Raw genomic sequence first — 13,962 nt, forward strand, 5'->3', positions numbered from 1 at the left:
ATGATGTCGAGTTGCTACATTATTTTTTAAGTCAAAGATTTTCCATATCAGGAGCAATAAGTTTGTTACATCAAATTTTGTGAATTAGTTGGATGATAAGGATGATGAGTAGATGTCACAGAATTCTATGTAAACCATGCAAACGAATTCAAGGTGAATGCTAATGGATTTATCATGAAGTTTCTAGAAGTAACAATTTGGAGGGAAAATAATACCGTTTTCTCAAGATCAAATTAAGATTTGAGCGGGAAATGAAGAACAAAACTTCTTTATAAGGAGTTACAGGTCAGAGATCAAATGCGCATGCAAGAGAGGGAGTTGATCTTAAGTATGGTCATGTGAAGAAGCCAAAAGGAGTAAGAATAGAGCATCAAGACTCCGAGTTGATCAACATGTAACCAATGAGAAAAATCTCTAAGCTTTGAGATCTATCCATATGTCAGCTCAAAAATGGTTTACATCTTAGTTTGTGAAGGCACAAAACCTTATGTTTATTCTATGTTTCTTGGCACTTGTTGATCATTGATGCTTGACACATGCTAAAATTCTATCTAGCTCAGCACTTGAACATGCTCGGTATTGTTCACTCAGCACATATACACACTCGGCACTATCTATTTTCTTGGCATTTGAATGACTTGGCACTTACTGAATTTTTGACTCGGCACATATTGCAACTCGGCATCTATATTATACTCGACATGTACTTAGAAAATTTCTTAAGTGTGTTGACACTCAACTGGCAAAACAAATCTGAGATCAACAGAATGGTCATCATTGCTACTGAGCCATCTAGCTAGTAAAGACCAAACATATAAGGACTTGTTTATTTTGCATTAAATGTCGAGAAAGTTAGTGATTTCCAAGAACATTTGTAAGTTGGACTATTATAGTAGAGATTGAGTAAACTTGAAGATAGTTATTACTGAGCAGAATTATAAGAAATAGGTATCTAGAAGCCAAGTGCCGATATGAATTTCATTTATGACTAAGCATTAGAACATTCATATGTTGAGCAAACCAATTTTATCATATGAGTTTTTAATTGCACAAACAACTATGTAAATCATTTTTTTAGACTTCCATACAATATTTAATAATTATAGAGATAGTTAAGATGAAGATTACGCATCATTACAAAATGTAATGATCCCAAGGAAAGTAATTCAGTCAATCCAAAAAATAGAAAGAAATGACAAAAGAAGATGAACTCTAAATTGTTGATTGTGATCTAGCACTTTTGAAGATTATCTATTTAAGGAGGGTTCTAACCTTAGGATACAAGGAGGCTGAAATGTGTGTGAGAATGATTGTGTGAATGTGCAAAGGAGTGAACAAGGATAAAATAGAGCAAGAAAGAATGAGTCTAAAAGGAGATCAAATAGAGAAATCCAAGTAGTGAAGGACTAAATGGAGATATTAGATTAAGAGATTGGATCAAGATATTGTATAGAGGAGACCCAAAATTAGCTTATAGAGGAAACTGAGGATTAGGTATCGAATCAAGTTTAGCAAGATTAAATCAAGGAAAATCTCTTAACTAAGTGATCCTAACAGGTCTATGTAAATCTCCTAATAGAGTCCTTACTTTATTGTGAGTGTGAAATCCTTTAACAGGGTAAAACCTAGTTGTCTTAATAGCTTTTAATAGGGTAGACCCCTCATAGGGTAGATCATATATTATGATAAAAAATTATAACCCTAACACGTTCTCTTTATTGTTGTAACAATGAAGATTTGTGGGTTTCATCTCCACCCCAGTTTTACCTTCACATTGAAGTGTTTCTAGGTTACCAAATCATTTGTGTTGTGTGTTGAATCTTTTCATGGATGTGATGTATTCATTTACAATTTAGCATTGTAATTTTATGTTATATTTGAGATATGAGATGAATTAGGTGTGGAAACAATAATTTAGTTTTATAAATAAAAGTTTAAGATCTTGATTCACCCCCACGACCCCCACCTCCCCCTCCCCCCCTCAGTATCTTATTTCCCATTAAATCCTTCCAACATAAGGTGAATCATCTTGAGACATTATTTTTTGTGCTTGTTAAGGAATGGAGTTTTTCTTCATGAGTTCTTTCCTCTACGAGCCTTTGAACTAGTTTTTTATATTTAATACACTTCCCACTTTAACCAAAATAAAAACCTCTAGTTAGATGTCTATATATTCTTTTAATTTGTATATATTTGTTTAAATATTTTACATATTTAGATGTAAAATTAATTCATATTTATTTTTAGATGTACATTTAATTTATTTGTATTTATGCATGTAAATCTAATTTATGTTTATCAATGCACAAATATTTAATTTATGTTTATCTATATACATGTATTTAATTTATTTTGATGTATGTGCATTTAATTTTTGTTTGTCAAGTGGGTTTCATCAATACTTATGAGGACACATATGACCCACTTATGAAACCTATGATACCCCTTAAATTTTTCTATGACACATATAACACAAATGTAACATATTTTAGATTTTAATAATAGTTTTCATTGCACATGCACTTGTAATATATATTGAAGTACTTAATTTTAACATTTAGTTTGTGTGTTGCCCCCGTTAGCATGAATACTAATGATATCCTTTGGGGGAGTATCCTAAGCATTGGAGAGTATTGACATGTTGCATTCATGATTGTGTTTTTCATTTATGTCAACATAGTAGTAAGTTTGTGAAGACTAAAAGAGTAGCAGACAAAGATCTTAGTTGTACAAAAATTATCTCGATTGTTTGGTGATGTGCGTTCATGGACATGTTCTTCATTGTGTCCTAATGACATGGTTCAATGTGTAGCACATAAGTCAAAGATGTACAAAATTTGTACCTAATTTACAAAGAGAAGTACAAAGACAAAGTACCTGAGAAATGGTTTCTAATGTTTCCATTATATCCTTTGGCAGTGATATAATCTATTGATGCACAATCAATCAATGACTTATGATAATTTGATGATGTTGTTAGCAGATGTGTAAGCCTTAGTGTCACATGTGTAAGTAGTTGTATAGTTTGTCAGTTGAAAGTGCTATTGTAATTGTAAATTAATTGTCTTATTATAATTAATTGAAAAAGCCTCAAGGCCAACTCAAGGAATTATTTTGAAGATATGGTACAAAGGAAATATGTTTTCCTTGTTTGTAATATGATTTTAATATCGAAGTGTATGCATAGAGTGAAAAGGAGCAGAGTGTTTATTAAATGCGAGTAAGTGATCCAAGAGATTATTGGATGTGAGATTTGTGATCTAATTACAAGATCAGAAGGAGCAGAAGTTGAATTGACAAGATAGAAAGAGGAAGGATTAGTACTATTCATTTTTATTATTCTACAAGGAATAATAAAAGGATCATTTGGACAATGGGTTCATTCATCTTTCCCTTGAAGTTGTTTGGGCAATGAGTCTAGTTGTCTTCCACAACTCCTAACAGGGTTAGCACAACTCCTAATAAGGTTGGAATCTCCTGACAAGGATTCAAAGTCTCCTAATAGGGATTGATATGTATTGAATGTTGTTAATGAGTCCTAATAGATTCCATCCTCTAACAAGGAATATTTATATTAGTACATCATCTTGTGGGTACCATACCCACCAGGATTTTCCCTCTGATCAAATATTTCCCTAGTTAAAATATCTTGTGTTATTGTGCATGGGTATCCTATTGTGGTTTTTGATTCTATTGCTCATATGGTTAAATTTTAATAAGGTTGATAATTGTAATATTAATTGGATAATTGATTCACCACCACCCCCCCACCACCCCACACTTCTCAGTTATATTGGTGGACTATATATTTTAACAATTGGTATTACAAAATCAAGTCCTTGAAGGATGAGCTTAACAACTTTGGGAGATTGATGGTAAATCTTTTCATAAAGGATAGTCCTAGATTTTATGGGGCCAACTATGATAGTTGAAAGAAGAAGATGAAGACTCATCTATTATGTATGGGTCCAGGTTGTTAACTCTTGACTAAGAGTGAAAATGAAATTGTAGAAGAAGGAAAACCTAAAGAATACAGTGAAGCAAAGATATTTTTTCATATACAATATGAGAGCTAGAGAAGCTTTACTATAAGCTCTTCTAGAGAATGAATAAAGTTAGGTAAAGTAATTTCAAACATCTCATAAGATTTGGATAACTTTAGAATCTATTTTTGAAGATGATACACATACAAAAAGAGTAAGATTGCAGAATTAGAAATGCACATTTCAAGATGCTAAAATGTTGGAGGATGAATTTGTAAGAAGCTATATTAGTAGGATATCAAAAATTGTTGCAAGAATCAAGTCATATGGTGGAACCAAGCAAAAAGATGAAGTGGTGTGGAAGATTGTAAAAACTTTAATACCACCATTCAAGTAAGTAGCTCAAACGAATGAACTACTAATCCCCTATACTAAGGATTTTTCTATGGAGACATTGCTTGGAAGATTGGAAGTAGTAGAAGTAGGTCTGAGACAATTAGGAGATCTGACTAGAGTTGAGATAGCCTTCAATGCCTGAAATTTTTGGCCAAGCCTATCCAGAAGTGCAAGCACACATGGAGATTTAACTAGTAGCAATAGAACCAAATTTGATGAAGAGAAGAAGATTGAAGAAGGTATAGCACTTCTTGTGAGAAGTAAAAAAGATGGTAAGAATATCTTTAAATGTTGGACATGTAATGAGTGTGGTCATTATACATCTAAATGTCCTAAAAGAGTGAAAAAGTATAAAGGAAATTTCAATCCTAGGAGACTTAGGAATTGCTTGTATGCTATGAAGAAGAAAAATCTAATGAAAAAGTTCAAGGTAAAAGTGATGATGAGCTAGGATTTGTAGCTATTAAGGAAGATGTTCTTGATAGAATTAAAGAAGAAAAGGCTCTAGTTTCCCAAGTTGAAAAGAAATATGATTGCGTAATAGATAATGGTTGTTCACATCACATGACTAGTGATATAAATAGGTTTGTTAAATTTAGGAACTATGATGGAGGTATTGTTAGAGTTGGTAATAATGTTGCCTATAATATTATAGGGATTGGATCCATTACTTTAGATGGAATAGCTAAATCTAATGATGTTTATTTTGTTGATGGATTAAATCATAATTTGTTGAGTGTTGGATAGTTGGTGGACAAAGGGTTTCAATTGCAATTCACTGAAAAGACTTGCATTATCAAGGATAAAGATGGTAAGATGATTGGAACTGGAACTAGGTCAAAATATAATGTATTTTAGTTGAATCCTACTAAAATGACATGTTTGGTTGCTAAAGTGGATAATAGTTGGTTATGGAATAGGAGATTTTGTCATATAAACTTTGATAATATTGTGAAAGTTAGTAGCATGTTTGCTGTTAGAGACTTGCCTAAGATAATAAAGCCTACTAATGTTATTTACAAAGAATGTATTTTTGTCAAATAGAAGAAAGTTTCTTTTCTCAGCAAGAAGTCCACTATGATAAAGAATCTAGAAAATTTTCACACTAATTTGAGTGGTCCTACTAGAACAAGAGGATTCTATAGTGAAAGATATTTCATTTATTGATGATTTCACTAGAATCATGTGGGTAGTATTTCTTAAAGAAAAATCTGAAGCTTTTGAGAAGTCTAAGATATTTAAGAATAGAGTTGAGAATGAATTTGGTGCTAAGATAAAGTGTTTGAGATCTAATAGAGGATGAGAATTTACCTCTAAAGAGTTTAACATGTTTTACGAAGAAAATGAAATAAAATGGCAATTATCTTCACGTAAGAATCCTTTGAAAAATGGGATTGCAGAAAGAAGGAACATATCAACTTCAGAGGTAGCAAGAGTGATGTTGTTTGAGAATGATGTATCCAAGACATTTTGGAGAGAAGTCAGTACAATAGTATACACTATGAATAGAGTATAGATTGGAGTAGGTATGAGTAAGACCCCTTATGAATTATGGTTTGGTCATTCACCATTAGTTAAGTATTTTAGAATATTTGGAAGCAAGTGTTATATTAAGAGAGATGATGATATTGGCAAGTTTGATCCAATAAGTGATGAAGGTATATTTCTTGGCTATTCATTGAAAATTAATGTAGTGCCTCTCATATTTGTAGCTTGTACTTTGTTATTTTTTATTTGAGAGATACTTGATACTCTTACTATTAGTACTTTGAGATGATCTAAGGGTCAAACATTATACTTTGATTTCAGTACCATAGATGCTTTGTTGCTATGTTGTTTAGTTTATCATATTTGCATGTTGATGCCATTTTGAGATGATAGTAGGTCTACGATGAGATCTAATTATCTGGTATTTGGACATATCTCTAATTTTGTTATGTGATGGATTTTATGCTATGGTTGTTTACTTCATTCTTGTCTCTTTATGATTTATGTGAATGTGAGTGATGTAAATGAAATATTTAGGTATAATTGAATAAATAGTTAAATTAGTTATTTAATGCATTTATTATTTCGGCTATGATATTATATGCAATTGCACTTTATCACGTGTTAGTGTATATGATTTATATCCCTGGCAGTGACACGTAGAGTTAGTGATTTAGCTATCCATATGTTTACTAATGTCATCCTTATATGGTCAACTTATCCTTAAATAATTGTTTAAATTAAACCTTTCAATGATTACTAAATTTAAACTCATTTGCATTATGTGATTTGACCAATTAGCATGTTTGTGCATTTAGAGGTTTGCATTGTCACAAAAGTTGTTAAGGAAATTTTTGTGGTTTTTGGTTTTTAGACTTTAACTTTTATTGAATTTAATTTCAGTGGCTTCGCCATAGATGAATTTCTATTTCTAGGAATAGCTTTTTTCCATTCGGGTGGATTTATAGTTTAGCTAGTTTAACTAGCTATTTTCCCTAATCGATTATTCATTCAAAAAGTGAATAAGTATGGAAAGAGGAATTTAATTCCTCACTTTTCAATTTTGCAATTTAGAAATTGGAGAGCTTTCTCTGAAATCCTTTTCTGAGGGATTGATCTTATGTTCATTGTGAGAGCTATGGGCATGGGATCTTCATGAGGATGGACTCATTGGATTCAGCTTAGGGAGACCTTTCTTTATCATTGTTTTTAGCAATATCTATGAGTTATTCATTTTACCAAGTTATTTTCTATTTTAGCCCTTTTGGCTGTCAGGTAGGGCTTTCCCATTTTCTTATTTCTACTTCATTTCAGCTTCTATTTCTAGTAGCAATTTGTCTGGAGGCTAAGAACTAGTGTTCCCCTCTATTTTTGTTTGTTGGTTCTACCTAGTTGGTCAGGTATGAACATTTAACCTATTTTTGGGATGAGGTTTTGAGGTTTCACATTGTTATGTTGGTCATTTTTGCATATGGTGTTTGAACCCAAATTTTATTGGATTTTCAAAGCTTTTGTGCCCAAAGACCAAATGGATATCAATTTTGAAGTTTTCTAGTTTTTGGGGTTTTTACCTCATTTTGTGTGCCACCTTGTTTTCTCAAGTTTCCTTAGCATGATGTTGGTCATGGACCTAGATCATCCATTTGGATATTAGTCAGACCATTATTGAACTTTTATGTTGCATGAGGATGTGCATCACATCCATCCTCCCAAGCTATTTTTGTTGAGTGATATTTTTCTTGTGCTCTCATTCGGTCATTATGTTATGATCATTGTGATGGTGGTGCGCCACACACAAGTACATGAACATACATTTTTAGGTGACTTACAACGCCTGATCTCTCGTTTGTACTTTAGTAGAGTTATGACCATTTAGGGTTGGGTTGGGAATATTCATGCCTATGGGCACTCATCATTGGATGAGCATGAGTAGGGTAGGGTAGCATATGGAGGAGGCTTCTATCTCACAATTTAGTGACCATCGCCCAAAGGGTTGGTAGAGGAAGTTTTAAGTAAGTGATAACTAAATAATACACTAGGTTTTAATAACATCTAAGATAATAAAAATGCTTTAGTGTGAGAGCCTTCCATTGGGAAGTTGAGTCTACACAACTCCAAGCTTGGGCTTGTCAATGCCAAGTGACTCTCCATGATGTTAGCCCCTACATAGTAGCCCATTGAGTGTTTGACTAGGACCTATAGGTTATCCATTGTTTATGTTCTTGGTTTCAATTATCATATTGTCTGGCATGAGTGTTAGCCATGGACATTTTATTTGTGTGTGTTTGTGGTTGGATCATTATCTCCATTAGCACAATAGGAGTGGACCTACAGGTTCCATGTAGTTGGGAGGCATAGTTACCTTCACCACTGTTGGGGACTAGTATATAGAGATGGTTCTTTATTCCAATATGACCATTTTTGGATGCTTTCACTTGGTACTTTAGGTTCTAGAGTATGCTTCCTTGTGATTTGTGCTTTCATTGGAATGCTTGGTTATAATGTTAGATGATGTTAGTTTTATTGATGCATTCTTTTTTTATGATATTTAGTATATGTTAGATGATGAGTTTGATTTGTAAGATTATCTAATGTTTTAGATCTAGCATGTTAGATTTCCTTATTCTTATGTTGTAGCACGTTTTAGTAGTAATGTCCTTATGTGATAGCTCCAATGATCTAGTTGATAGTTTGGGATGTTACACATGGGGATGGCTGGGACTAATGAGGTTTGTAATGAAATAACTTGCACAATAGAAGAAATAATATGAAATATTATATCAATTCTTGATAATAATTGACAGTAATAGGCCTCTTGGAGGGGGAAACCTCCAAATATCTCTAATGAGAACACACTTCATAATATGATGATGAAATAAGACTCACAACCTCCTATATATACCTAATCATGGTTAGGTTGAATAGACACAATCTGTCATAACACCTAGGATAACCTACCTAATTAAATTATAATATAATAATGATAGCATGACTATATTAAGGATTAAGATAGCCACAAGTTGACTATTCATAACCCTATATACAATAATATTAAGGGTATAGCATGCCCCCTCTCTTGAAAGAAGCATTGCCCTTGATGCTAACCAAGTGTGGATTCTTTTGAATGAACTTCTCATCCTCCCATATCACCTCTTCATCTAGTAAATTCTTCCATTGGATGAGATACTGAGTTAGGGTTTTGTTCCTCAACTTCTTCATTTGTGTTTGCAGAATGCACTCTAGTTTCAAAATTGTTATTTCTTCTTCATCAAGTTTTGGTAGTACAATTTGAGTAGGAATATTCTACCCAATTACCTTCTTCAAATAAGAAACATGAAAAACTAGATGTATCTTTGTTGTTAGTAGCAACTCAAGCTTGTAGACAACACTACCAATCTTTTTCATGATTTGGTATGGTCCATATTATATTGGAGACAACTTATTATTCATTTTTTGTTGCTTCATTGAGATTTTTTTATAAGGATGCAATCTCACGAAGACCCAATCCCCAACTTCAAAATTTATTTCACTATGATGTTGGCCCGCTTCTTGTTTCATTTGATTTTGTGTCATATCTAAATTCTCCTGGGGTCCTAAAAGCACCTATTGTTGATGAAGCAATTGATTCTCTACTGCTACAACTCTTGGTGACACCTTTAATGATGATGTGATGGAAGGAGGATGATATCCATAAAGTGCCAAAAATGGAGACATTATTTATGAGCTATGAAAAGAAGTATTGTACCACCATTCTGCAAGAGGTAGTCAATCTACCCATTGAGATTATTTTTCTGAAGTGAAACAATGTAGATATCCTTCCAAACATTTATTAACCACCTCAATTTGGCTATCTAATTACGGATGGTATGAAGAACTATAAGCCAATTGAGTACCCAAACATGGGAATAAATCTTTCCAAAAGTGACTAGTAAAGATAGGATCATGATCACTAACAATAAACTTAGGTGTACCATGTAGCTTTTGGATACTCTCCAAGAAAACTTTTGCCACTATACTTGTTGTAAAAGGATGTGATAATGCAATAAAATGTGTATATTTAGTGAGGCAATCAACTACTACCATGATGACATTATGACCTTTAGATTTTGAGAGCCCTGTAATGAAGTCCATAGATACCTCTTCCCAAGGTTGGCTAGGAATAGATAAAGGATGCAAGAGACCTGGTGTCTTAATTTTTTCCTCCTTATTTCTTTGACAAATGAAACTTTTAGCCAAAAAATTTTGAACATCACCTTTTAGCCCTTCCCAAAAAAATCTTGCTTGACCCTATGATATGTCTTCAAAAATCCTGAATGACCACCAATTGGGGACTCATGTAGTTGTTTGAGAATCTTGTGTTTAAGAGTGGAATTCATGTAGAGATACAAGCACTCTTTATACTAAAGAATATCCACCTTTAAAAAAGACTTATCTAAACTACTAGGGTCACTTTTTATTTGCTGGATGAGATTACTTGTTACAACATCATTTTTCTACTCTTCTTTTCTTTCTACCATCCAATTTTATTGTAATATTGAAAGGGCAGACAATAAGGCTTCATCTTTTTCATCCTTCCTAGAAAGTACATCGGCCATAATATTTTTCTTCCCTTTCTTGTATACAATTTTGAAGTCATATCCCAAAATCTTAGTGACCCATTTTTGTTGCTCTTCTAATGATAGTCTTTGTTCCAAAAAATATTTTAGGCTATCGTGATTTGTCTTAACCTTCAAGTGTCAACCCATTAAATAAGACCTCCATTTTTTATCTACATGAAGGATTGCTAATATTTCCTTGTTGTAAATAGGTTTGAGTTTATTTTTACCTTTTAATTGATGACTCTCAAAAGAAATTGGTCGACCTTCTTGCATGAGAACTACTCCTATCCAATTTCTAGAAGCATCGCATTCCACAATGAATTCCTTGGTGAAGTCTGGAGTGGCAAGCATTGGAGTTGTACACATAGCATTCTTCAATTGCTCAAATGATACATTAGAAAATTCATTCCAATGAAAAGAATCCTTCTTCAAAAGAGTTATAAGGGATGCTACTATATGACCATAATTCTTCACAAATCTTCTATAGTGTCCTGTTAATCCCAAGAAACCCCTCATCTTCTTAATAGTTTTTGGAATAGACCATTCCATGATAGCCTTAATTTTGTTAGGGTCCACCTTTACTCCTTCATGTGAAACTATGTATCCCAAATACTCCACCTCCTTAAGACGAAAATCACACTGATGACTTAGCATAAAGTTGATGATCTTCAAGTAATTGTAATACTTGATCTACATGCTGCAAATGTTCTTCCCAAGTCTTTCTATAAATTAATATATCATCAAAAAATACTAACACAAACTTTCTCAAGAACTTCTTAAAAATGGAATTCATCAAACTTTGGAATGTAGATGGTGCATTGGTAAGACTACATGGCATCACCAAAAATTCATAATGACCTTCAAGACTTTGAAATGTTGCCTTACAAATATCTTCCTTCTTAATCCGAATTTGGTGATAACCTGATCTAAGATCTAACTTGGTAAAATACATAGCTCCATTTAATTCATCTAGAAGATCATCAATGACTAGAATAGGAAACTTATCTTTAATGGTGTTCTTGTTGAGCACTCTATAATCTAGACAAATGTGCCAAGTTTCATCCTTTTTACGCATGAGCACAATAGGTGAGGAGTAAGCACTTCGGCTATGCCTGATAATTCATGCCTCTAGCATTTCCTCAAAAATTTCTTCTACCTCACTTTTTTGTATGTGTGGGTACCTATAAGGCCTAATGTTTGGTGGTTGACTCCCTAGAACTAGTTGTATGGCATGGTCATGATCCCTCTTAAGAGGAAGTCCTTTAGGCACATCTCCAAGAATCATTGAGTGACAATCAATTTTTGCTTGTAAGTCTGGATGAGTAAGAGAATTAGATTGAGAGACTTCTAATGAACATGGCTAAGCCACAAATCCATCCGCACCTTTCTTAAGAATTATTTGCATTTGATAAGAGTTTACCATCTATGGGGATTTTTCCTTCAATCCCCTTAGCTCCACTACCTTTCCTTGTGATTGAAATCGCATGAATAGTTATTGGAAGTTCACCTCAATTGTTCCCAATGTAGTAAACCATTGTACTCCCAAAACAATATCTGTTGCACCCATGGATATCACATACATTGGGGTATCAAGTTGATAATCTCCAATGGATAATTTGATGTTATGACACTTCCCTGAACAACTAACTATGCACCCATCTACAATCAAAACTTGAAACTCTAGGGCTAGATATATAAAACAATTTAGAAGAGCTGCCAAATTTTTGTTGATGAAATTATGAGTACTACCTGAGTCGATCAACATTGTTACTTTATGCTTCTTTAAGAAACCCACTACCTTGAGAGTTTGTGGTGCACTGAAACCTAAAAATGCATGACAAGAAATGATTGGTAGAGAATCATGTGATTCCTCACTTGACTCCCTATCCTCCTCTAATATGGGCTCATCCTCTTCTTCCTCACTTGGACCTTCAATATAGAACAATTTCTTTTCACTACATTAATTTCCTTGACTATATTTTCTATCACAATTGAAAGACAAACCTTTTTCTGTTTTCTCCTCAATTTGTTGTGGAGTCAATCTAGTAGGTTGAGGAAGATAAGGTATTGAATATCTTTTTCTCTTGTCACATTAGCCCCTTGCTTTCTAGGAATCAAGAACTTTACCTTGTGTGCTAATATTAAAGATTTATTTACTAAATTGGGACAAAACATGTGTACCTCATGTTGATGTGATACTTGAGACCACCCAAGAATAAATCATTCAAGTTCTCCTCTATAATTGTATCCATTCTTAAGGATAGATTTTGGAATTGTTGAATATAATCCTTAACTAATCCTATTTGTTGAAGCTTAGCAAGTTGGCTGAAGGAGTTTTCTGTCACACTATTGCTATATTATGCTTGGAGTTCTTCTGTAAAAATTGACCATGATATAGTGAGACCCTTTTTCCTCCTATGAGTATAAAGCCAATGATACGAAATGAATTGATTTTGTTCTAGATATAAGGAAGCCATCGTAACATTTTCTCCATATCAGATTTGATGTACTCCAAAAAAGTTCTCCATTTGATTTAACCATGTTAGAGGATCCTTGCCATCAAATTTGCACATATCCACCTTTGGAAAGAAATTCCTAAATCTCATAGGATTAATAAAATTTGTGTCATTATTAGTCAACTTGAAGGTTTCACCTTGATTGCTTGAGAGCTCCTTCCTTGTTTCATTCATATAGGTGCTTAACATACTTCGTATATCTGATATATCTCCTTGTAGGTCACACATATCCTTCTTAACCTCTTCCTTGAACTTGCTAAGTTCCTCATTGGGATTACTATCCTCTGTTGCTTCCCAATCTTGATCAAAGGATTTCCTCGGTGTAGTAGAAATATTTTTGCCTCTTGTTGGAGGCCCTATCATGATGGAAACCAATTTTTTAAAAATAAATCACATAAATGAAATGTAAATTCTCTTATTTATTTATTTTTTACTATAACTTACTTGGGCCAACAAATCCTTACTCTGAAAAAATCCCCCAAAAAAATCAACAAATTTGCTGCCTTGAGAGAGAATTTTCCCAATTTTACAAGATATTCCTTATTTTTATTTTTCAATTTCTCTAAGCTTTGAATTTGGGCTCCTTTACTATGCATTTAAAAACCCAATACAAGTTATACTCCAATTCGGTAGGATGTGAGAGATGTGAAGATCTCAAAAAATTGTGTAGAAATAGTAATTCTACAATAATGTCCTAAAATTTTCTCTAATTCATTTAAATTTTGGACTTTATCTTCTTTAATATGTTCTTCAAAAACCATTTAAAAATATTTTAAAAAATTGCTAAAATCTAAAAGTTATGCTCTTCCCAAAATTGCCCCCAATGTTGTGAAAAAATATTGCCTCTATGGTGCCAAGATCATGCTCTGATACCAATTGTAATGAAAAAACTTGCAAAATAGAAGAAATAATATGAAATATTATATAAATTCTTGATAATAGCTAAGAGTAATAGGCCACTTTGAGGGGGAAATCTCCAAA

The sequence above is a fragment of the Cupressus sempervirens genome, chromosome 6 (assembly GCF_028749045.1).
Source record: "Cupressus sempervirens isolate cs-2001-9-10 chromosome 6, ASM2874904v1, whole genome shotgun sequence".
NCBI lineage: Eukaryota > Viridiplantae > Streptophyta > Pinopsida > Cupressales > Cupressaceae > Cupressus > Cupressus sempervirens.